A 24233-nucleotide genomic window follows, 5' to 3' on the forward strand; every position below is an offset into this window, starting at 1 on the left:
AGTGTCGTCCCTGATTAGCCTGTGCGGACTGCACAGGCTAATCTGAGACGACACTTTACGCACATGCATTAAGCCCAATTTTCTCAGAACAAGACACAATTTATCTTTGTGGAGAAGAACTTTACGCCTCGTGCACAGACGACTAATCTCTGACTTTAGTCGCGTATATTCTATTATTCAGCTATTCACATGATCATTGCTTGCATGTAAACATTGTATAGAATAAGCCAGCATATACCGGTACGTCGATATATAATTTTGTTTCTATCGAAAGAAACCTTAACATAAGAATCTCAACACATGTACAGTTATAAAATGTAACCTGACAGCTTCATAATAAATTGCTATGTGTTTGTACAGTGAATTATGCTGCAAATTGTTGTATAATTACCGTGTAGTGTTTACAGCCAGATGCAGAGGGGGTGTACATAAATCTGATGGCGTATCCTCACCTCCCCAACTTTATCTCCCACGCTCATGTTATACTCGGGTTCTGTATGAGGAGACCTCATTTACAAATTGCTCGCAGATTGAGCCAAGTGAGGCACTATAAAGCCATGTAGGAACAAAGGAATCTAGGAAACAAGGCGCGCTTGTCCGGACAATTATTGTGCGTAGGTTAGTGTTGCCAGGCTTAGAAGGATTAAAGGAATGTGTGTATGCTATGTTGCATAAGCAGGGTTGTCCTGATCGTGCCGCACAGAAGCAATACTTTTCATAAACATTACTTATCTTATATTCAGTGCTTTAATCTGATCGTCTGAAAGATTTAATCTTGGATGTCTTGGATTTAAACGTATGTAAGATAAGAAACCAATACACATGATTTTAGTTTGTGATTATTTGTTTTTTTGATTGAAATGAGCAATGCATATAATAAATCGATTATAATGTAGATTTTGCATTATTTTTGGGTTATATCTAAAAGCTCTGTAATAAACTGTTGTCAAGGTCTGAATCATGTAATCAATATCAAATGTATATGCATGTGTTTATATTAATTCGGGTTTGTGTGACAATTAGTATGTAAATGGAAAAATCAGGCTGGTACATCTACATAAGGTATGTTATACAGTGGTTTATTCTTCTAGAATTATTATAAGCACTAATTAATGTACTATTTATGTGATGGAAAATGCTCTTTAGAATTGTAAATGATTGGACGTATTGTATATATACTGTAAATATACTTATGTTATGTGCAAATAAACATACTGCATAATTATTATGTATTAATGTGCGCATTATTTATGCGCATCTTTTAATACCAACTGAAAAGTACAAGAGGCAGTCTGAGGCAGCCATATCTTTCTGTAGACAATAGGTTAGGTAAAACTACTCATGGTACTAAAAGTAACGATGACGTCATGGACGGCATTTACTGTTTACTTTTGGGGGTGTTATTGCACAACCATGTGATAGGTTCTCGACCTCGTGCCAAGACATGTTGGAAAAATCAGATCATTCCAGTAGAGATCTTGGTATTCATAATGACTGGTTACACTGATTTATGTTATTTCACATGCATGCATTCATTCTAATTACACATTGTATTGTTGTGTAAAATGTTACTTTATTGCAAATAACAATTGCAATATATCTTTTGAATACTTCGAAATACTTAAGAATTACAACTACTTGTATGCCCTTTGAATAAAATTGAAATTCTGAATTATAACTAATTTGTATTCTTTTTTTTAAATTTAAATCAGATATTTATTTTAAAAAAACATTTGCTTAATTGCTCCAATTAACTTAAATTAAGCATTGATCAGCAGTGCTGGTTTATGGAGATATTTCTGATTTCTAAATATTATCCTTGTTACAGCCGATTTCTTTCATAACAGACAAAAAGCAAAAGTAAATAAATTCGTAAATAAACTTATCCTTTGGTGGATACCTATACAGATGAACGATAGTGTACAAAATAATTCATAGAAAAAACACTTCATTTTCTTTGCTGATGGATGTTCTTTTATCTTTTGTATTTCTGTAATAATATAAAACCCATTTTTAAATAGTACAAGTAGATTAGTCGAATAATGTATAGAAAATACAATTCTATATTAACTCACTACTTTTACAGTTCAAGTAATTTTCTTTCAACATGTTCCATTCACTGATTATACGATAGGTGGTAGTAAATATTTGCTTTTATCAATAAGTTTAATTTCATGTATATTCTTCCTGCTAAAAATATCAAAACAAGGAAATGTCTAAAATATACATTAATAATTTATGAAAAGATTAATATTTGTTGAGTAAACTCTGGGTTCTGTTAGTGCAGTGATGACTGCAAAAGGATCAGTTTGATAACTTCAAGTAAACTGAATCATTTGCATGAGTTTTATCTGTCCAGGTTATGAAGATAAACTGCTTCAACTTGATGATGTGTTTTAAAACTATGGAGCAAACAGGTTTGTAGAAATTTGTTAGCAAATAATAAACTTCTGTCTCAATTAGTTTTAAGATCAAGATGTAGTAGCTTGTAGCCACAGTCTAATGTGTTTACAGTCTGAGAGAAACTAGCTGTGTGAATGATTCAGTTTGATTAATGGTTCTGCTCCCAGCAGTGGTGCACTAGATGGTTAGGGTTTTCCCAGAAGGTATTGCATCATCATTTTTGTGTGGATTTTGTGTTAAATATTTTCAAACTGTAACATAAGGTAGTGAAAATATATCTCTACTGTATGGCATATTATTCATTTACTACTTATTAGCTGCTTATTCTGATAATGGTAATTTTTGTATTATTTTTTGTTTTATTTAATAATTATTCAATTTACTGACAATGTTTGGGTATATTGTACTGTTATTTTCATGCAATAGTACAGTCATCATGCAAATGTTTAATTGAAGTTGGCTTTGTTTTTTAAGACAATAGTGTGAATCTCACTTAAAGATTATTTGTTTTGGCATTTAATGTATTTTTCTTTGCAAGAACATTATAATATGAGTGTTGTATTGCTTCATGATAAATGATTAAGTGAAAATTTGAATTATTTCATTGTCTTAATATGTGCTTATAATAACATGTTGAGGTGAAATACCCCTGATTTATGCTCCTTTAAAAAAATTGGGAAATTAAAAATAATGTCATTTATGAAAGGGACTTTTTCACAGTTTGCCAAAATGACAATTAAAAAAGGTTTTCTAAGAATCAAAAAAATGTTTGCATTGTATTTAAAATAACTAAAATAGCACTTTGCATATATAATTTTTAAAAAAACATGTATAACGGACATAATGTTAAAACTTCCCTTATAAAATAAAAAGTCAGTGATATAGTCGTTGCACAATAGTGTTTGCTTCTAGACTCAGAGGTTCAAGTTTTGAGCCCTTGGGCAGGCAAAATTAATTTTTTTATTTCTTTTACCTTGTTTTATAATTATTTAAAAATATTCCAAATATTCCTGATTTGTTAGTGCATTGATTAAATGAGATTTTTTTTCAAAGACGAAAAATATGATCAAGTTCCTTTAAAGGAGCCTTTTCACGTTTGGGTAAATTGACAAAATTGAAAAAAAAGTTGTTTCAGATTCGCAAATTTTCGTTTTATAAGTTATGATCTTTGTGAGGAAATAGTAAAACTGAACATTTACCATGCTCTAAAATAGCCATTATATGCATCTTTTGATGATTTAAATCCCCGAAAATTATTAAGCGTTGCAACCCGAAACGAATTAATAATTTGGAGAGTTTTGTTGTTGTCGTTATATTTTGTAAAGCTACGAGTATTGCTTATATTAAGTATAAAATACATCAGATATTGTTTTCGGAAGAACCGAGTGGTCTAAGTGGTAGACTTTTAGCTCCAGGAACCCAGGGGTCGAGCCCTGCTGAGGGTTACCTATTTCCTTTTCTTAAATTTTATTCTTGATTTTTAGCTCCACTGGCCAGAGGCCAGCAGGTCTTTTGTCATGGTCCTGTGTCCTTCGTGCGTGCGTGCATGCGTTAACTTTTTCTTAAAACATCTTCTTCTCCTAAACTACTGGTCCAATGCTGATGAAATTTCTCAGGAATGTTTCTGGGGTGAACCTCTTTCAAATTTGTTCAAATTATGCCCCTGGGGTCAAATTTGACCCTGCCCCGGGGGTCACAAAAATGAAAATTTGCTTATATAAGGCCTGTTTTGTTAAAACTTTCAAAATCTTCTTGTCCATAACCATTAGGCATAGAGCTATCAAATTTGGTATGTAGAGACATCTAATAGTCCTCTACCAAATTTCTTCAAATTATGCCCCTGGTGTCAAATTTGACCCTGCCCCGGGGGTCACAAAATTGAACATATGCTTATATAAGCCCTATTTTGTGAAAACATTTAAAATCTTCTCGTCCATAACCATCGGGCTTAGGGCTATCAAATTTGGTATGTAGAGACATCTTATAGTCCTCTACCAAATTTCTTCAAATTATGCCTCTGGGGTCTAATTTGACTCTGCCCCGGGGGTCACAAAAATGAACATAAGCTTATATAAGGCCTATTTTGTGAAAACTTTCAAAATCTTTTTGTCCATAACCATTGGGCCTAGGGCTATCAAATTTGGTATGTAGAGACATCAAATAGTCCTCTACCAAATTTCTTTAAATCATGCCCCTGGGGTCAAATTTGACCCTGCCCCGAGGGTCACAAAATTGAACATAAGCTTATATAAGGCCTATTTTGTGAAAACTTTCAAAATTTTCTCGTCCATTATTGGGCCTATGGCTATCAAATTTGGTATGTAGAGACATCTAATAGTCCTCTACCAAATTTCTTCAAATTATGCCCCTAGTGTCAAATTTGATCCTTCCCCGGGGGTCACAAAATTGAACATATGCTTATATAAGGCCTATTTTGTGAAAACTTTCAAAATCTTCTCGTCCATAACCATTGGGCATAGAGCTATCAAATTTGGTATGTAGAGACATCTAATAGTCCTTTACCAAATTTCTTCAAATTATGCCCCTGGGGTCTAATTTGACCCTGCCCCGGGGGTCACAAAATTGAACATGTGCTTATATAAGGCCTATTTTGTGAAAACTTTCAAAATTTTCATTTCCATAACCATTGGGACTAGGGCTATCAAATTTGGTATGTAGAGACATCTAGTAGTTCTCTTCCAAATTTCTTCAAATTATGCCCATGGGGTCAAATTTGACCCTGCCCCAGGGGTAAAAAAAATTGAACATATGCTTATATAAGGCCTATTTTGTGAAAACTTTCAAAATCTTCTTGTCCATAACCATTGGGCCTAGGTCTATCAAATTTGGTATGTAGAGACATCTAGTAGTCCTCTACCAAATTTCTTCAAATTATGCCCCTGGGGTCAAATTTGACCTTGCCCCGGGGGTAACAAAATTGAACATATGCTTATATAAGGCCTATTTTGTAAAAACATTAAAAATCATCTTGTCCATAACCATTGGGCCTAGGTCTATCAAATTTGGTATGTAGAGACATCTAAAAGTCCTCTACCAAATTTTTTCAAATTATGCCCCTAGGGTCAAATTTGACCCTGCCCCGGGGGTCACATTATTGAACATATGCTTATATAAGGCCTATTTTGTGAAAACTTTCAAAATCTTCTTGTCCATAACCATTGGGCATAGGGCTATCAAATTTGGTATGTAGAGACATCTAATAGTCCTCTACCAAATTTTTTCAAATTATGCCCCTGGGGTCTAATTTGACCCTGCCCCGGGGGTCACAAAATTGAACATAAGCTTATATAAGGCCTGTTTTGTGAAAACTTTCAAAATCTTTTTGTCCATAACCTTTGGGCCTAGGGCTATCAAATTTCGTATGTAGAGACATCTAATAGTCCTCTACCAAATTATTTTAAATCATGCCCCAGGTGTCAAATTTGACCCTGCCCCGAGGGTCACAAAATTGAACATATGCTTATATAAGGCCTATTTTGTGAAAACTTTCAAAATCTTCTCGTCCATAACCATTGGGCCTAGGGCTATCAAATTTGGTATGTAGAGACATCTAAAAGTCCTCTACCAAATTTCTTCAAATTATGCCCCTAGGGTCAAATTTGACCCTGCCCCGGGGTCACAAAATTGAACATATGCTTATATAAGGCCTATTTTTTGAAAACTTTCAAAATCTTCTCGTCCATAACCATTGGGCATAGGGCTATCAAATTTGGTATGTAGAGACATCTTATAGTCCTCTAACAAATTTCTTCAAATTATGCCCCTGGGGTCAAATTTGACCCTGCGCCGGGGGTCACAAAATTGAACATGTGCTTATATAAGGCCTATTTTGTGAAAACTTTCAAAATTTTCATTTCCATAACCATTGGGCCTAGGGCTATCAAATTTGGTATGTAGAGACATCTAGTAGTCCTCTACCAAATTTCTTCAAATTATGCCCCTGGGGTCAAATTTGACCTTGCCCGGGGGGATAACAAAATTGAACATATGCTTATATAAGGCCTATTTTGTGAAAACTTTCAAAATCTTCTTGTCCATAACCATTGGGCCTAGGTCTATCAAATTTGGTATGTAGAGACATCTAAAAGTACTCTACCAAATTTCTTCAAATTATGCCCCTAGGGTCAAATTTGAATCTGCCCCGCGGGTCACAAAATTGAACATATGCTTATATTAGGCCTATTTTGTGAAAAGTTTCAAAATCTTCTTGTCCATAACCATTGGGCATAGGGCTATCAAATTTGGTATGTAGAGACATCTAATAGTCCTCTACCAAATTTTTTCAAATTATGCCCCTGGGGTCTAATTTGACCCTGCCCCGGGGGTCACAAAATTGAACATCAGCTTATATAAGGCCTATTTTATGAAAACTTTCAAAATCTTTTTGTCCATAACCTTTGGGCCTAGGGCTATCAAATTTGGTCTGTAGAGACATCTAATAGTCCTCTACCAATTTTTTTTCAAATCATGCCCCAGGGGTCAAATTTGACCCTGCCCCGAGGGTCACAAAATTGAACATATGCTTATATAAGGCCTATTTTGTGAAAACTTTCAAAATCTTTTTGTCCATAACCATTGGGCCTATGGCTATCAAATTTGGTATGTAGAGACATCTAATAGTCCTCTACCAAATTTCTTCAAATTATGCCCCTGGGGTCAAATTTGACCCTGCCCCGGGTCGAAAAAATTGAACATATGCTTATATAAAGCCTATTTTGTGAAAACTTTCAAAATCTTCTTTTCCATAACCATTGGGCATAGGGCTATCAAATTTGGTATGTAGAGACATCTTATAGTCCTCTACCAAATTTCTTCAAATTATGCCCCTGGGGTCAAATTTGACCCTGCCCCGGGGGTTACAAAATTGAACATATGCTTATATAAGGCCTATTTTGTGAAAACTTTCAAAATCTTCTCGTCCATAACCATTGGGCCTAGGTCTATCAAATTTGGTATGTAGAGACATCTAAAACTCCTCTACCAAATTTCTTCAAATTATTCCCCTGGGGTCAAATTTGACCCTGCCCCGGGGGTCACAAAATTGAACATATGCTTATATTAGGCCTATTTTGTGAAAACTTTCAAAATCTTCTCGTCCATAACCATTGGGCATAGGGCTATCAAATTTGGTATGTAGAGACATCTAATAGTCCTCTACCAAATTTTTTCAAATTATGCCCCTGGGGTCTAATTTGACCCTGCCCCGGGGGTCACAAAATTGAACATATGCTTATATAAGGCCTATTTTGTGAAAACTTTCAAAATCTTCTCGTCCATAACCATTGGGCCTATGGCTATCAAATTTGGTATGTAGAGACATCTAATAGTCCTCTACCAAATTTCTTCAAATTATGCCCCTAGGGTCAAATTTGACCCTGCCCCGGGGGTCACAAAATTGTCCATAACCTTTGGGCCTAGGGCTATCAAATTTGGTATGTAGAGACATCTAATAGTCCTCTACCAAATTATTTCAAATCATGCCCCAGGGGTCAAATTTGACCCTGCCCCGAGGGTCACAAAATTGAACATATGCTTATTTAAGGCCTATTTTGTGAAAACTTTCAAAATCTTCTCGTCCATAACCATTGGGCCTATGGCTATCAAATTTGGTATGTAGAGACATCTAATAGTCCTCTACCAAATTTCTTCAAATTATGCCCCTAGGGTCAAATTTGACCCTGCCCCGGGGTCACAAAATTGAACATATGCTTATATAAGGCCTATTTTGTGAAAACTTTCAAAATCTTCTCGTCCATAACCATTGGGCATAGGGCTATCAAATTTGGTATGTAGAGACATCTTATAGTCCTCTACCAAATTTCTTCAAATTATGCCCCTGGGGTCAAATTTGACCCTGCGCCGGGGGTCACAAAATTGAACATGTGCTTATATAAGGCCTATTTTGTGAAAACTTTCAAAATTTTCATTTCCATAACCATTTGGCCTAGGGCTATCAAATTTGGTATGTAGAGACATCTAGTAGTCCTCTACCAAATTTCTTCAAATTATGCCCCTGGGGTCAAATTTGACCCTGCCCCGGGGGTAACAAAATTGAACATATGCTTATATAAGGCCTATTTTGTGAAAACATAAAAAATCATCTTGTCCATAACCATTGGGCCTGGGTCTATCAAATTTGGTATGTAGAGACATCTAAAAGTCCTCTACCAAATTTCTTCAAATTATGCCCCTGGGGTCAAATTTGACCGTGCCCCGGGGGTCACATTATTGAACATATGCTTATATAAGGCCTATTTTGTGAAAACTTTCAAAATCTTCTCGTCCATAACCATTGGGCCTAGGTCTATCAAATTTGGTATGTAGAGATATCTAATGGTCCTCTACCAAATTTCTTCAAATTATGCCCCTGGGGTCAAATTTGACCCTGCCCCGGGGGTTACAAAATTGAACATGTGCTTATATAAGGCCTATTTTGTGAAAACTTTCAAAATTTTCATATCCATAACCATTTTTCAAATTATGCCCCTGGGGTCAAATTTGACCCTGCCCCGGGGGTAACAAAATTGGACATATGCTTATATAAGGCCTATTTTGTGAAAACTTTCAAAATCTTCTTGTCCATAACCATTGGGCCTAGGTCTATCAAATTTGGTATGTAGGGACATCTAAAAGTCCTTTACCAAATTTCTTCAAATTATGCCCCTGGGGTCAAATTTGAATCTGCCCCGTGGGTCACAAAATTGAACATATGCTTATAAAAGGCCTATTTTGTAAAAACTTTCAAAATCTTCTCGTCCATAACCATTGGGCATAGGGCTATCAAATTTGGTATGTAGAGACATCTAATAGTCCTCTACCAAATTTTTTCAAATTATGCCCCTGGTGTCTAATTTGACCCTGCCCCGGGGGTCACAAAATTGAACATAAGCTTATATAAGGCCTGTTTTGTGAAAACTTTCAAAATCTTTTTGTCCATAACCTTTGGGCCTAGGGCTATCAAATTTGGTATGTAGAGACATCTAATAGTCCTCTACCAAATTATTTCAAATCATGCCCCTGGGGTCAAATTTGACGCTGCCCCGAGGGTCACAAAATTGAACATATGCTTATATAAGGCCTATTTTGTGAAAACTTTCAAAATCTTTTTGTCCATAACCATTGGGCCTATGGCTATCAAATTTGGTATGTAGAGACATCTAATAGTCCTCTACCAAATTTCTTCAAATTATGCCCCTAGGGTAAAATATGACCCTGCCCCGGGGTCACAAAATTGAACATATGCTTATATAAGGCCTATTTTGTGAAAACTTTCAAAATCTTCTCGTCCATAACCATTGGGCATAGGGCTATCAAATTTGGTATGTAGAGACATCTTATTGTCCTCTACCAAATTTCTTCAAATTATGCCCCTGGGGTCTAATTTGACCCTGCGCCGGGGGTCACAAAATTGAACATGTGCTTATATAAGGCCTATTTTGTTAAAACTTTCAAAATTTTCATTTCCATAACCATTGGGCCTAGGGCTATCAAATTTGGTATGTAGAGACATCTAGTAGTCCTCTACCAAATTTCTTCAAATTATGCCCCTGCGGTCAAATTTTACCCTGCCCCAGGGGTAACAAAATTGAACATATGCTTATATAAGGCCTATTTTGTGAAAACTTTCAAAATCTTCTCATCCATAACCATTGGGCCTATGGCCATCAAATTTGGTATGTAGAGACATCTAATAGTCCTCTACCAAATTTCTTCAAATTATGCCCCTAGGGTCAAATTTGATCCTGCCCTGGGGGTCACAAAATTGAACATGTGCTTATATAAGGCCTATTTTGTGAAAACTTTCAAATTTTTCATATCCATAACCATTGGGCCTAGGGCTATCAAATTTTGTATGTAGAGACATCTAGTAGTCCTCTACCAAATTTCTTCAAATTATGCTCCTGGGGTCAAATTTGACCCTGCCCCGGGGGTTACAAAATTGAACATGTGCTTATATAAGGCCTATTTTGTGAAAACTTTCAAAATTTTCATATCCATAACCATTGGGCCTAGGGCTATCAAATTTGGTATGTAGAGACATCTAGTAGTCCTCTACCAAATTTCTTCAAATTATGCCCCTTGGGTCAAATTTGACCCTGCCCCGGGGATAACAAAATTGAAACATATGCTTATATAAGGCCTATTTTGTGAAAACTTTCAAAATCTTCTTGTCCATAACCATTGGGCCTAGGTCTATCAAATTTGGTATGTAGAGACATCTAAAAGTCCTCTACCAAATTGTTTCAAATTATGCCCCTGGGGTCAAATTTGAATCTGCCCCGTGGGTCACAAAATTGAACATATGCTTATATAAGGCCTATTTTGTGAAAACTTTCAAAATCTTCTCGTCCATAACCATTGGGCCTAGGGCTATCAAATTTGGTATGTAGGGACATCTAATAGTCCTCTTCCAAATTTGTTCAAATTATGCCCCTGGGGTCAAATTTGACCCGTCCCCGGGGGTCACAAAATTGAACATATGCTTTTATAAGGCCTATTTTGTGAAAACTTTCAAAATCTTCTCGTCCATAACCATTGGGCCTAGGGCTATCAAATAAGGTATGTAGAGACATCTAATAGTCCTCTACCAAATTTCTTCAAATTATGCCCCTAGGGTCAAATTTGATCCTGCCCCGGGGGTCACAAAATTGAACATGTGCTTATATAAGGCCTATTTTGTGAAAACTTTCAAATTTTTCATATCCATAACCATTGGGCCTAGGGCTATCAAATTTGGTATGTAGAGACATCTAGTAGTCCTCTACCAAATTTCTTCAAATTATGCTCCTGGGGTCAAATTTGACCCTGCCTCGAGGATAACAAAATTGAACATATGCTTATATAAGGCCTATTTTGTGAAAACTTTCAAAATCTTCTTGTCCATAACCATTGGGCCTAGGTCTAACAAATTTGGTATGTAGAGACATCTAAAGGTCCTCTACCAAATTTCTTCAAATTATGCCCCTGGGGTCAAATTTGACCCTGCCCCGTGGGTCACAAAATTGAACATATGCTTATATAAGGCCTATTTTGTGAAAACTTTCATAATCTTTTTGTCCATAACCATTGGGCCTAGGGCTACCTTATTTGGTATGAAGTGACATCTTATAGTCCTCTACCAAGTTTTTTCCAAATTATGCCCTTGGGGTCAAGTTTGACCCTGCCCTGAGGGTCACAAAATTGAACATATGCTTATATAAGGCCTATTTTGTGAAAACTTTCAAAATCTTCTTGTCCATAACTGTATGGCATAGGGCTACCAAATTTGGTATGTAGTGACATGTAATAGTTCTCTTCTTAGTTTGTTCAAATTATGCCCCTTGGGTCAAATTTGACCCTGCCCAGGGGGTCACAAAACTGAACATACGCTTATATGGGGCCTATTTTGTGAAGACTTTAAAAATCTTCTTGTTCATAACCGTTGGGCCTAGGGTTACCAAATTTGGTATGTAGTGACATCTAAGAAACCTCTACCAAATTTGTTCAAATAATGCCTCTGGGGTCAACTTTGACCCTGCCCTGGGGGGTCACAAAATTGAAAAAAACGCTTATAAAGCGCCTATTTTGTGAAATCTTTAAAAATCTTTTTGTCGAAAACAATTCAGACTATGGCTACCAAATTTGGTATGCAGTAACATCTTATAGTTCTATACCAAGTTTGTTCAAATTAAGCCCTTTGGGTCAAATTTGACCCTGACCCGCTGGTCACAAAATTGAACATTATATACGCTTATATCTTGCTTATTTTGTGAAAACTTTTAAAATATTCTTGTCCTGAACTCTAGGACCTAGGGCTACCATATTTTGTATGTACATGTAGTGAGATATAGTTGTCCTCTACAAAGTTTGCTCAAATTATGCCCCTGGGGTTAAATTTGACCAAGCCCAGGGGGTCACAAAAGTGTACATGTGCTTAAATAGGGCCTATATTTAAGTATTTGCACATGCAGAGAATATTTGTTTCAGCCTTTTTTCAGCAGTGGAGCCATACAGGACCATCATGGCCCTCTTGTTTACTGGATCTGTTTGTATCCTATGTTAAAGCCACACACCTTGAAATGAAATACACGTTAATTAATACATATGGATGTAATTTGTAAGTGTGCAAAATTGTCGTTAAATCGATAGCCTAGTTAGCAAGTAATTTATTAGTTTTCAAACGGATTTTAAAACCGAAAGTAGGATTTCCATACTTATACATGTGTGCGTCAATTTCGAAAAACGTGATTATTTTTAAGTTTTAAAGCTCATAAAAGACGGATTTCTACCTTGTAACCACCAGATGTATTATAATTGGCTTAGATAAAATTAAATCTATATACTAGTTAGCAAATAATTTATTATTTTTCAAAGGGTACCGCTTTTAAAACCGAAAGTAGGATTTCTGGACGTATACGTCCGTTTCGACAAACGCGATTATTTTTAAGGTGTTAATCGCAAAAAAGACGGATTACTACCTTGCAACCACCAGATATATTCTAACTGTCATATCTAAAATATGTTTCTTATTAATTCTTAAATTTACTATGCTAAATAAGGTGCGTGGCTTTAACATTTATAAATATAAAGCATTTAATGACAATACATCAAAACATGCCAAATTCTGTGAAAAGGCCCCTTTAAATTGAAGAGTTAATCAGTGCTAGGTGCATAATATTTCTCATGATACAGTTGCTTGGACAAAGAGAATTTTGAACAGTATTATTAAATTTATTATTTTGATGTTCTATATGAAAGTGTTAAGGAGCGTTTCAGAAAGAAACAAAGAGCTGATTATTGCTGAACAAGATTCTAATTGACATGTACTGAGCAGAACAGCTTATTACAAATGCCAGTGTTAAGTGTTCTTGAAAATGTAAATTGTTTTCAAAGTCATAACATTGTGGGTAGGGCAAGTTAAGTTCTTTGTTGTTAGACCATCACTAGTAAGGAATGTATCATTTAAATATGGATGGGTATAATAAATATAAGTAACTTATCCTATCATGTGACAGGTTCTAATGAATGCTGTGAGTGAAAAGGGTAAAAAACACTGTTGAAAAGTATGAAATATATTCAGAAAAATAATGGAAAATCTTCCATGAATTATCAGTTCTGTGCTTTCTGTGATTGGTAAAAGGATAGTAAATCAAGGTAATTGCAAACAATTATTTTATTTTAAAGCCTTTATGTTCTTCTTAATGTTGATTATTTATTTCATATTTTTTTGTTTGAAAAATAGTTTGGTCAAACCCTTTTATATGACATCAGATATTGAAAACAAATAATGTTGTTTACAGCAGAATTTGATCAAAATGAGATTGAATTTATCTGATGATTCTAAGGGGACCTGTTGACACTAAAAAACAATAGCATTTAAAAATATGATTTTTTACAGTCTAATTTTGTAAATTTATGTGGAATATTTATTAAAATGTAGCCAACTTCTTATCAAAGGTCAGACCTGGTTTAAATGTAGAAGCATTACTTTTATTCAGACAAATCAAGTTTATGATACTTGTTGGGAAGGGTGTTATCTTAAATACAATGGCTATTAAAAAAGTTATATCACTGTACAATAATTTTTACTGATTAACACTACAAAGAACCAACTCCATATTTGAACAACTTTTGCATCATATATTACTGATGAAAAATAATTCCGACCTTGTTAAGTGAAAACAATTTTGTTTGTAAAAAGTGTCTTAAACATGTTTATGTTTGAAAGCGCTTCAATGCCACACCTGGCAAAATATGAACATTAATTTAAAATAAATTATGGTCATTATACTGGAAATTGATTTCATTTTATAACTTGTCAATCTTTTTTTTTATTTGTGTTAGCTTTTCCTAGGGCTAAATCTGCGAAAAAAGTTAATTGTTTTGAAACATTTGTTGAAATAATGAAATAAACATATGATTGAAGCTTGTAGAAAAATAGATTTGATAGAAATGAGAATAAAAATTGTAATCAGTTATGTTGAAAGTAATAATAATATTATGTCTTTTATTATGGAAAATGCTGGTGATATGCTCCTTTAATGACACTGACTGCAGGATTAATAATTTTCAAGTAATAATTTCCTGTTATGTTAGATATACAGCATGATCATGTTAAATTAGGACATTGTTGTTTTGTGTAAAACTATAATTGATAACTCAATGGAAGATGAATAAAGGAATACATGCATTAGTCAGTGTTCGTTTAATTGGAACATAGTGACCTGAGACATTTTATCAAACATAAAAATACTCTTGAGTTCATGATTTATAAATCTGTGTATTTTCTACTGCAGGTACTTATTCCTATTTATATATAAAAAATTTTAATAAGCTTTTTAATTAATATAAAAACAAAATTAATTTGTTTCCATTGGTTGTGTTATCACAAGTTATTGATCATGTGTTCATATTTGTTAACATTCTTCCAAATACATTCAGCTAATAAAAAGCTGCCATTTTGAGTTGGTCGCGCTAGTGAGCAACTAATGTAGAGCAAGTTTTGCAAGTCAGTCTGCTGTTAACTACGCTAAGCGGAGCGTCGGTGTATTGAACAATCAATATTGGCCAATGAGAGCGCACGCTTTGCATGAGTGACAGCACTCGTCGGCCTGAACTAACTGCAGTAAAATTATGCAGGCGACTAATGCTAGGAGCGTCTGCTCTACTACGCTAGGAACAATAACCACCGCATCTGCCTTTTTATAGTTCACCACTGGTACACTTCAGACAGCGAGTGTGTGTATGTAATCAATAGTGTTTCAAAGCGTGTATTGACGACATTGGCCAGTCTTGTGTTCAACAGCTTGTGCGATGACATTGGCCAGTTTATCATTGAAATCTGTACATATTGGCTGCTTTCAGGGAAAACGGGGCTTAATGCATGTCAAATGAGATTAGCCTGTGCAATGCGCACAAGCTAATCAAGGACGACACTTTCTGATTTAATGGTGTTTTTCGTTAAAAGAGAGTCTCTGTGGTACTGGAATGACAATTAATGCATATGAATTAAGCCCTGTTTTCCCAAAATGAAGCTTAAATTATCTTTTTTATTAATGATTTGGAAAAAAACACATCTCCTTCTGTAAAATTTGAATGGGTTGTGTTCATTTCAAATTTGTGCTATACAAAGCTATAACATAATTTTATAAACTGAGTTTTGTCTAAGATTATACAATAGCGAACAACTTCAGTGCCTTCAGCGCCTTGATTAATATTAGAGGAACTTGTTAACAAATTTTCAAAATAACAAGTTTTCAATTTTTTCTCACAGATTTAAAAAGTAGGAGAACACTGTAAATCAAGGAGCAAATACAGCCAACTTGAGCAAAGGATGAAGACTGGTACTGAAAATACAGTTTTGTTTATTAATAATCATTTTAAATGGATAACATCTGATCACTGTGTTGTGGCCTTTTGTGTTGGGATGTCACATTTTGTTCTATAAATACAATAGCAGACTTATTTTAGTGTGTTTTTTTCTCTGTGAAGAAAATTAAGTGCAAGACAGACTGTGAATATAATTGTATGATATTATTGTTTAGACCTCTCAAGGTTAAAATAATGCCTATAATTGAAATTTCATTTGCAGAATAATGATCTAGACTCTCAATGGAATAGGATAATCAATCCAGGAAAGCATGATAATCGGAACTTCAAAGCAGTTGCACTGAAATAAATATGCCTTAATAATGATGAAAACACATATACCTGCCGAAATAGACTCTGAATAAACAATCTTTCTATAAATAGACTCTGAATAGACTGTTATTACCATCAAATGAGTGCGCTGTGGCCTGTAGTCTCTTTATATGTATACCCCAACCATCTTAGGATTCCAAACAAACTTAATATAAAGATGAAAAAAAATTACAGAGAAGTGCAGAGTAAAAGAACCAATACTCTCTCATCAGGCTTTTCATTATTATTTCCCTTTTTTCCAATAGTCAACTTTGTGTGGTGTACATTATAATAGAGGTGATTGAGAGAAAGGACAGAATACAATAATCACAAGTCTCTGATAAGTAGTTGAAGAGTTATTTCATTGTTTGGTGTACATAAATAGAGGTCATTGAGAGGAAGGGCAGAATACAAGAATCACAAGTCTCTTATAAGTAGTTGAAGAGTTATTTCATTGTGCGGTGTACATAAATAGAGGTCATTGAGAGGAAGGGCAGAATACAAGAATCACAAGTCTCTTATAAGTAGTTGAAGAGTTATTTCATTGTGCGGTGTACATAAATAGAGGTCATTGAGAGGAAGGGCAGAATACAAGAATCACAAGTCTCTTATAAGTAGTTGAAGAGTTATTTCATTGTGTGGTGTACATAAATAGAGGTCATTGAGAGGAAGGGCAGAATACAAGAATCACAAGTCTCTTATAAGTAGTTGAAGAGTTATTTCATTGTGTGGTGTACATAAATAGAGGTCATTGAGAGGAAGGGCAGAATACAAGAATCACAAGTCTCTTATAAGTAGTTGAAGAGTTATTTCATTGTGTGATGTACATAAATAGAGGCCAATGAGAGGAAGGGCAGAATACAAGAATCACAAGTCTCTTATAAGTAGTAAAAGATTTTTTTCATTGTGCAGGGGCGTTCGTGAGGCTATTTCAGCTATACGCACGATCGAGCAGCAAAGCTGCGAGGGGGGGTGAAGGAGGGGGTCTCCCCCTCCTGCTGGGGTGATTTGGGGGGTCTCCCCCAAGAAAATTTGGGAAAATTCATTGCAGATGGTGCGTTTTGGTGTTATCTTTCAGCCACGTTTTGGCAACTGTATTCATCAATTTCTTGCTTGAAAAAGACGGATAAAAGGAAATATTTTATTAAACATTGTCAACAGCAAATATACTTTCGACCATAATTTATTTGCTAAGTTTAAGTGTCAATGCTTACAAATCAAGAAGCCTCATTGCGAGGGAGAATGGATCCGTAGTTTCATACATGTAGGTGTACGAGGGTATATAACTCTATTGCTGGCGGGAGTATGGGATCCTCCCCTGGAAAATTTAGATATTTCTTTGCAAAAGGTGTAATTTGGTATTGCATTACAGGCACATTTTGGGAATGTTTATCCTCGAATTTAAGCTTGAAACAAATTGAGAATAATAAATATTTTCAATAAAAATTGCCAACTGCAAATATACTTTTGACCATAACCTATTAAGATTTAGTATCAAGGCTTTAAATCAAGAAGCCTATGACTGCGAGTGAATGGGTATGTTAATGTGAGGAAATGTTTGACTCTTGCTCTCTCCCCCAGAACATGTTGGATTTCATTGCAGAAGGAGCGTTTTGTTGTTATCTTTCAGCAACATTTGGCAATTGTATTCCTCAATTTCTTCCTCTAAAAAAAGTAAAGGACTTAGCATGTTTTCCATGGAAACCTTTTCCATGTCTGTGTATTTGTTGCGACTCTGTAAAAATGTAGTGCCACACCCACGGCGTGTGTATTTGTTAAGACGAGTCGTCAAACCTGGTGCGACGTGGCGCCAAAAACTAAGCTCGTAATTATTTTCTGCTGAAACTGATTTTATTTGGGGTATTTGGTAAACAGAAAATTAAATTTTAAATTAAATTGTAAAAGAAACACTCTTTGACTGAAACAACAGCATGCTCGCTGAGTCTTGAGCGAGCATACTAAACTTTTATTTAACTCGTAGATCTATAAATCGACTAATACCTTAAGGGAAATGTAAAGCTGTGAAAAATTTCTCACTTATCTGTCAAAAGAGCTAGCTTCTCTCATCTTATGAACATGTTTCGATGACGCTATCTCTAAAAACATGTGGATAAAATGGAGCGTTCGCTGACATTTTGAAAATTTGCGCCATGTAAACATAATCGGGTACCCGTGTCCGAATATTGGTTCCCAAAAAATTGAAGGGGCGACAACACAGTCGTGGAACGAGTAAAGTCTACAGAGTGATAATTACCTCTCATCAGTGAAAAAATACTTTACTTCGTATTTGTAGTTAAGACTGTGTTGTGTTTTGTACCCAATGTTATTTGCTAAAAGTGGACGTCTTGTTTGCTTGTTTACATAATTATACCCCTAACCCCCTTAGCCCTAACTTTTTATTGCATTTTTTGAATTTTAAGAGTTCATTTTTTTAAGTTTGAAACTGAATTATACGCACAGGCATACTGCCGTATGCCTAGGTACGCCCCTGTTGTGTGGTGTATATAAATAGAGGTCATTGAGAGGAAGGGCAGAATGCAAGAATTGCAAGCCTCTTATAAGTAGGTGAAGAGTTATTTCATTGTGTGGTGTACATAAATAGAGGTCATTGAGAGGAAGGGCAGAGTACAAGAATCAAAAGTCTCTTATAAGTAGTTGAAGAGTTATTTCATTGTTTGGTGTACATAAATAGAGGTCATTGAGAGGAAGGGCAGAGTACAAGAATCAAAAGTCTCTTATAAGTAGTTGAAGAGTTATTTCATTGTTTGGTGTACATAAATAGAGGTCATTGAGAGGAAGGGCAGAGTACAAGAATCACAAGTCTCTTATAAGTAGTTGAAGAGTTATTTCATTGTGTGGTGTACATAAATAGAGGTCATTGAGAGAAAGGGCAGAATACAAGAATCACAAGTCTCTTATAAGAAGTTGAAGAGTTGTTTCATTGTGTGGTGTACATAAATAGAGGTCATTGAGAGGAAGGGCAGAGTACAAGAATCAAAAGTCTCTTATAAGTAGTTGAAGAGTTATTTCATTGTTTGGTGTACATAAATAGAGGTCATTGAGAGGAAGGGCAGAGTACAAGAATCACAAGTCTCTTATAAGTAGTTGAAGAGTTATTTCATTGTGTGGTGTACATAAATAGAGGTCATTGAGAGGAAGGGCAGAGTACAAGAATCAAAAGTCTCTTATAAGTAGTTAAAGAGTCATATATAGAGGTCATTGAGAGGAAGGGCAGAATACAAGAATCACAAGTCTCTTATAAGAGGTTGAAGAGTTATTTCATTGTGTGGTGTACATAAATAGAGGTCATAGAGAGGAAGGGAAGCATACAAGAATCACAAGTCTCTTATAAGAAGTTGAAGAGTTATTTCATTGTGTGGTGTACATAAATAGAGGTCATTGAGAGGAAGGGCAGAGTACAAGAATCACAAGTCTCTTATAAGAAGTTGAAGAGTTGTTTCATTGTGTGGTGTACATAAATAGAGGTCATTGAGAGGAAGGGCAGAATACAAGAATCACAAGTCTCTTATAAGAAGTTGAAGAGTTATTTCATTGTGTGGTGTACATAAATAGAGGTCATTGAGAGGAAGGGCAGAGTACAAGAATCACAAGTCTCTTATAAGTAGTTGAAGAGTTATTTCATTGTGTGGTGTACATAAATAGAGGTCATTGAGAGGAAGGGCAGAATACAAGAATTGCAAGCCTCTTATAAGAAGTTGAAGAGTTATTTCATTGTGTGGTGTACATAAATAGAGGTCATTGAGAGGAAGGGAAGCATACAAGAATCACAAGTCTCTTATAAGAAGTTGAAGAGTTATTTCATTGTGTGGTGTACATAAATAGAGGTCATAGAGAGGAAGGGCAGAGTACAAGAATCACAAGTCTCTTATAAGTAGTTGAAGAGTTATTTCATTGTGTGGTGTACATAAATAGAGGTCATTGAGAGGAAGGGCAGAATACAAGAATCACAAGTCTCTTATAAGTAGTTGAAGAGTTATTTCATTGTGTGATGTACATAAATAGAGGTCATTGAGAGGAAGGGCAGAATACAAGAATCACAAGCCTCTTATAAGAAGTTGAAGAGTTATTTCATTTCCTGATGTACATAAATAGAGGTCATTGAGAGGAAGGGCAGAATACAAGAATCACAAGCCTCCTATAAGTAGTTGAAGAGTTTGTACATTGTGTGGTGTACATAAATAGAGGTCATTGAGAGGAAGGGTAGAATACAATAATCCCAAGTCTCTTATAAGTAGTTGAAGAGTTATTTTATTGAGTGGTGTACATACATAGAGGTCATTAAGGGGAAGGGTAGAATGCAAGAATCACACGTCTCTTATAAGAAGTTGAAGAGTTATTTTATTGTGTGGTGTACATAAATAGAGGTCATTGAGAGGAAGGGCAGAATACAAGAATCACACGTCTCTTATAAGAAGTTGAAGAGTTATTTCATTGTGCGGTGTACATAAATCGAGGTCATTGAGAGGAAGGGCCGAATACAAGAATCACAAGTCTTTTATAAGAAATTGAAGAGTTATTGCATTGTGTGGTGTACATAAATAGAGGTCATTAGGTCATTGAGAGGAAGGGCAGAATACAAGAATCACAAGTCTCTTATAAGTAGTTGAAGAGTTATTTCATTGTGTGGTGTACATAAATAGAGGTCATTGAGAGGAAGGGCAGAATACAAGAATCACAAGTCTCTTATAAGTAGTTGAAGAGTTATTTCATTGTGTGGTGTACATAAATAGAGGTCATTGAGAGGAAGGGAAGCATACAAGAATCACAAGTCTCTTATAAGTAGTTGAAGAGTTATTTCATTGTGTGATGTACATAAATAGAGGTCATTGAGAGGAAGGGCAGAATACAAGAATCACAAGTCTCTTATAAGAAGTTGAAGAGTTGTTTCAGTGTACGTTCATGTTTGACAACATTGAATTTCATTTTCAATATAGGAGCAACAAAAGGATGTGAGTGTTGTTACTGAGCAAAGCCATATTCAACATCATGTTTAGGTTTTGCAGTTTTGCAGTTCATTTTAGTTTCAAGACAATTCTAGAAAAGTGAAAATAATTAATGGATTTTTGCTAAAATGAATAGTATGCTCTCAAATCTAAAGCCACACAAACAATTTGAATGTTTGACCTTTTTATTAGTCTGATAATTGAAGATCAGTCAATTGTACACCACCAACCATTAATCTCTTTTTTTTACAAAATCAGATGATAAGGAACTTCTCAGGCTCCTTTCTGAATGCATTTCTTCACAGGTCATAAATACCTACACCGTCTGTGTGTTTCAAAGAAGCCTGTGAAGATTTTTAGTGGCATAGTTACCATGCATTGAACCGGAGAATGACAAATCCCATTACTAATGCAAATGCATAATGCTTGTGTGTAATCATTAAGGTTTAGTCCATAAAATAGATTATTTTCTTCTTAAATGGCATTACTGTGAAACTAAACATGTAGTCCATTCATGGATGTACTGGATTTCATACTTGAAAGAGCTAACTTAGAGTTGGTAGAGAGTTTGTTGTTCAGAATCTGGATATTTTTTATTTTAAAATCAGAAACATGGCATGACCTGTAATGCTATTGGTCAGCTATTCTCTCCTTTACCTCTGAGTCAAGAAGGGCTGATTCAAGAAGGGAAGATATCAGATACTGGCATAAGTATGTGCACATGGTACTGGTTTAGGACTTCATTTTGCTAAGGCTAGGAGATTAACATGGTACTGGTTTAGGACTTCATTTTGCTAAGATTTGGAGATGCACGTGGAACTGGTTAGGACTTCATTCGGCTATGACTAAGAGATTCACATGGTATTGGTTTAGGACTAATCATTTGGCTAAGACTAGGAGATGCATGTGGTACTGGTAAGGATTTCATTTTGCTATGACTAGGAGATGCACATGGTACTGGTTTAGGACTTCATTTGGCTATGACTAGGAGATTCATGTGGTACTATTTTAGGACTTCATTTGGCTAAGACTAGGAGATGCACATGGAACGGGTTAAGGACTTCATCTGGCTAAGACTAGATAATGCACATGGTACTGGTTTAGGACTTCATTTGGCTAAGACTAGGAGATGCATGTGGTACTGGTTAGGACTTCATTCGGCTATGACTAGGAGATTCATGTGGTACTATTTTAGGACTTCATTTGGCTAAGACTAGGAGATGCACATGGAACGGGTTAAGGACTTCATTTGGCTAAGACTAGATAATGCACATGGTACTGGTTTAGGACTTCATTTGGCTAAGACTAGGAGATGCATGTGGTACTGGTTAGGACTTCATTCGGCTATGACTAGGAGATTCACATGGCACTATTTTAGGACTTCATTTGGCTAAGACTAGGAGATGCACATGGAACTGGTTTAGGACGTCATGTGGCAAAGACTAGGAGATGCACATGGTACTGGTTTGGTACATTATTTGGCTATGACTAGGAGAAGTGAGAGAAAGTTAACTGCCTGCCATCAATCAGAACACCAGAATCAATCAGGAATACAGTTTCAATGACAGTCTCGATCTTTATGATTTTTTAAGTTTGATTTTGGTCTGATGCTGCACTTTGTATGATGATAGTAACATCCAAAGTATCACAAATGTTGGGATAAATTTTTAACCATAGCAGAAATGTCAAGCTTTTAGTTTTTGTATGGCTTTTTAAGACACTGTGAATATATTGAAAAAACTTGTGGTGGGCAGTCATACAGCGTGTCCATGAGAACTATATCAGCTCATTATAAAAACTCATACAGTTCATGAAACTTGGTGATAATGTATGTGTATGCACTTCTCAATTGTGCCTTACAGTTGATTAAAAATTGCCAAATGAACTTGTCCACTCTCATGAAATTTTGTTGTAATGTTTATGGGCATAATATCTTGACCAAGTGTGATAACCAGGGAGATCGCTTAAGCACTTCTGATATCTGGCTCTTGAACAAAAAAATGGCCAAATTTACCTCACTCAGTTTCTAACTCAAAGAGTTTAAATCAGATCATCATGACACTTTGTGATAATGTTTGTTTTCATAATATCACTACAATCTTTTGTAACCAGCCAGATTGCATGAAGCACTTTTGAATTCTGACCCTTGACTTTTTTTTACCTGCCTAGTAAAACTGTTCCGCCCTAAAGCTCAACTAGTCTTAAACATATCATCATCAAATTTGGTCACAATTTATTGGGGCTTAAATTCTCAGCCAAGAATGAGAACTGGCCACATTGTTTGAATTATTGCCCTGCAAATAATGTAATACTTGCTAAATAAATGTAGACCGTGCTTTCTTACTAAAATAGTTTTTATCTTATAATAATCGAACTTGATCAATTTAATCCAGAATTTTAAGGTGCTGTATTTTATATAAAAGCTGGCACTCATGTTTACTGAAATATGCAATTGTTGTGTTTCATGATGAAGAAATGGGAGTTCTCTGAGGGAACCCATTGTCTAGTTTTGTTACCAACAACTGAGTTCACATTCGCCAGGTGTAGAAATCGAATCCCGGTCAACTACCTGAGAAGCCTTAATGTACCAACTATTGTGCTTACTGTTCTTACAGGACAGATGATCTCATCTTCCTGTTTGTGGAATCTTTATTTACCTGTCCAAACTGCTATGGCTGATAATTGGAATCTGCTGACAGCATGGTTGGCATTTCACAGCCATCCAGCTAGTTCTGAATGATTTAGATCCCATATCAGTATTGGTGCCAGTTGCATAGTGGTCAACCCCAATAGCAGAAGAGTTCCTATAACTGCAAAACCTGTGTACAAGTTGCTGTAGAAAACCATTTATGTGAATGTTGTAATATTTAACTGTTCCTAATATAAAGTATGTATACTAATACAAAGTTAGTACTACTACTACTATTACTGGTACTACTACTACTGCTTCTTGCTACTACAACCACTACTACTACTACTACTACTACTACTACTACTACTACTACTACTACTACTACTACTACTACTACTACTACAACTACTACTACTACTACTACTACTACTACTACTACTTCTACTACTACTACTACTACTACTGCTACTACTACTACTACTACTACTACTACTACTACTACTACAGCTACTGCTGCTGCTGCTGCTGCTGCTGCTGCTACTGCTACTGTTACT

At 35.5% G+C, this 24233-nt stretch overlaps 1 protein-coding gene across 4 annotated transcripts in view; it reads left to right on the forward strand.

Moving 5' to 3' along the window:
• The first annotated feature begins 636 nt into the window (after positions 1-636).
• The window catches only part of LOC127868686 (G protein-activated inward rectifier potassium channel 3-like), a 318245-nt gene continuing 294648 nt past the window's right edge, over positions 637-24233 (forward strand). The window contains exon 1 of one of the 4 annotated variants that reach the window (XM_052410636.1): positions 637-796. The gene's annotated coding sequence lies outside the window, so the exon portion shown is untranslated. Of the gene's footprint in view, positions 797-2480; positions 2607-13412; positions 13558-14548; positions 14700-24233 lie in introns of those variants that run through there. The other 3 variants (XM_052410634.1, XM_052410632.1, XM_052410631.1) reach the window with 3 other exon arrangements.

Source organism: Dreissena polymorpha, chromosome 2, assembly GCF_020536995.1.
Source record: "Dreissena polymorpha isolate Duluth1 chromosome 2, UMN_Dpol_1.0, whole genome shotgun sequence".
Lineage (NCBI taxonomy): Eukaryota > Metazoa > Mollusca > Bivalvia > Myida > Dreissenidae > Dreissena > Dreissena polymorpha.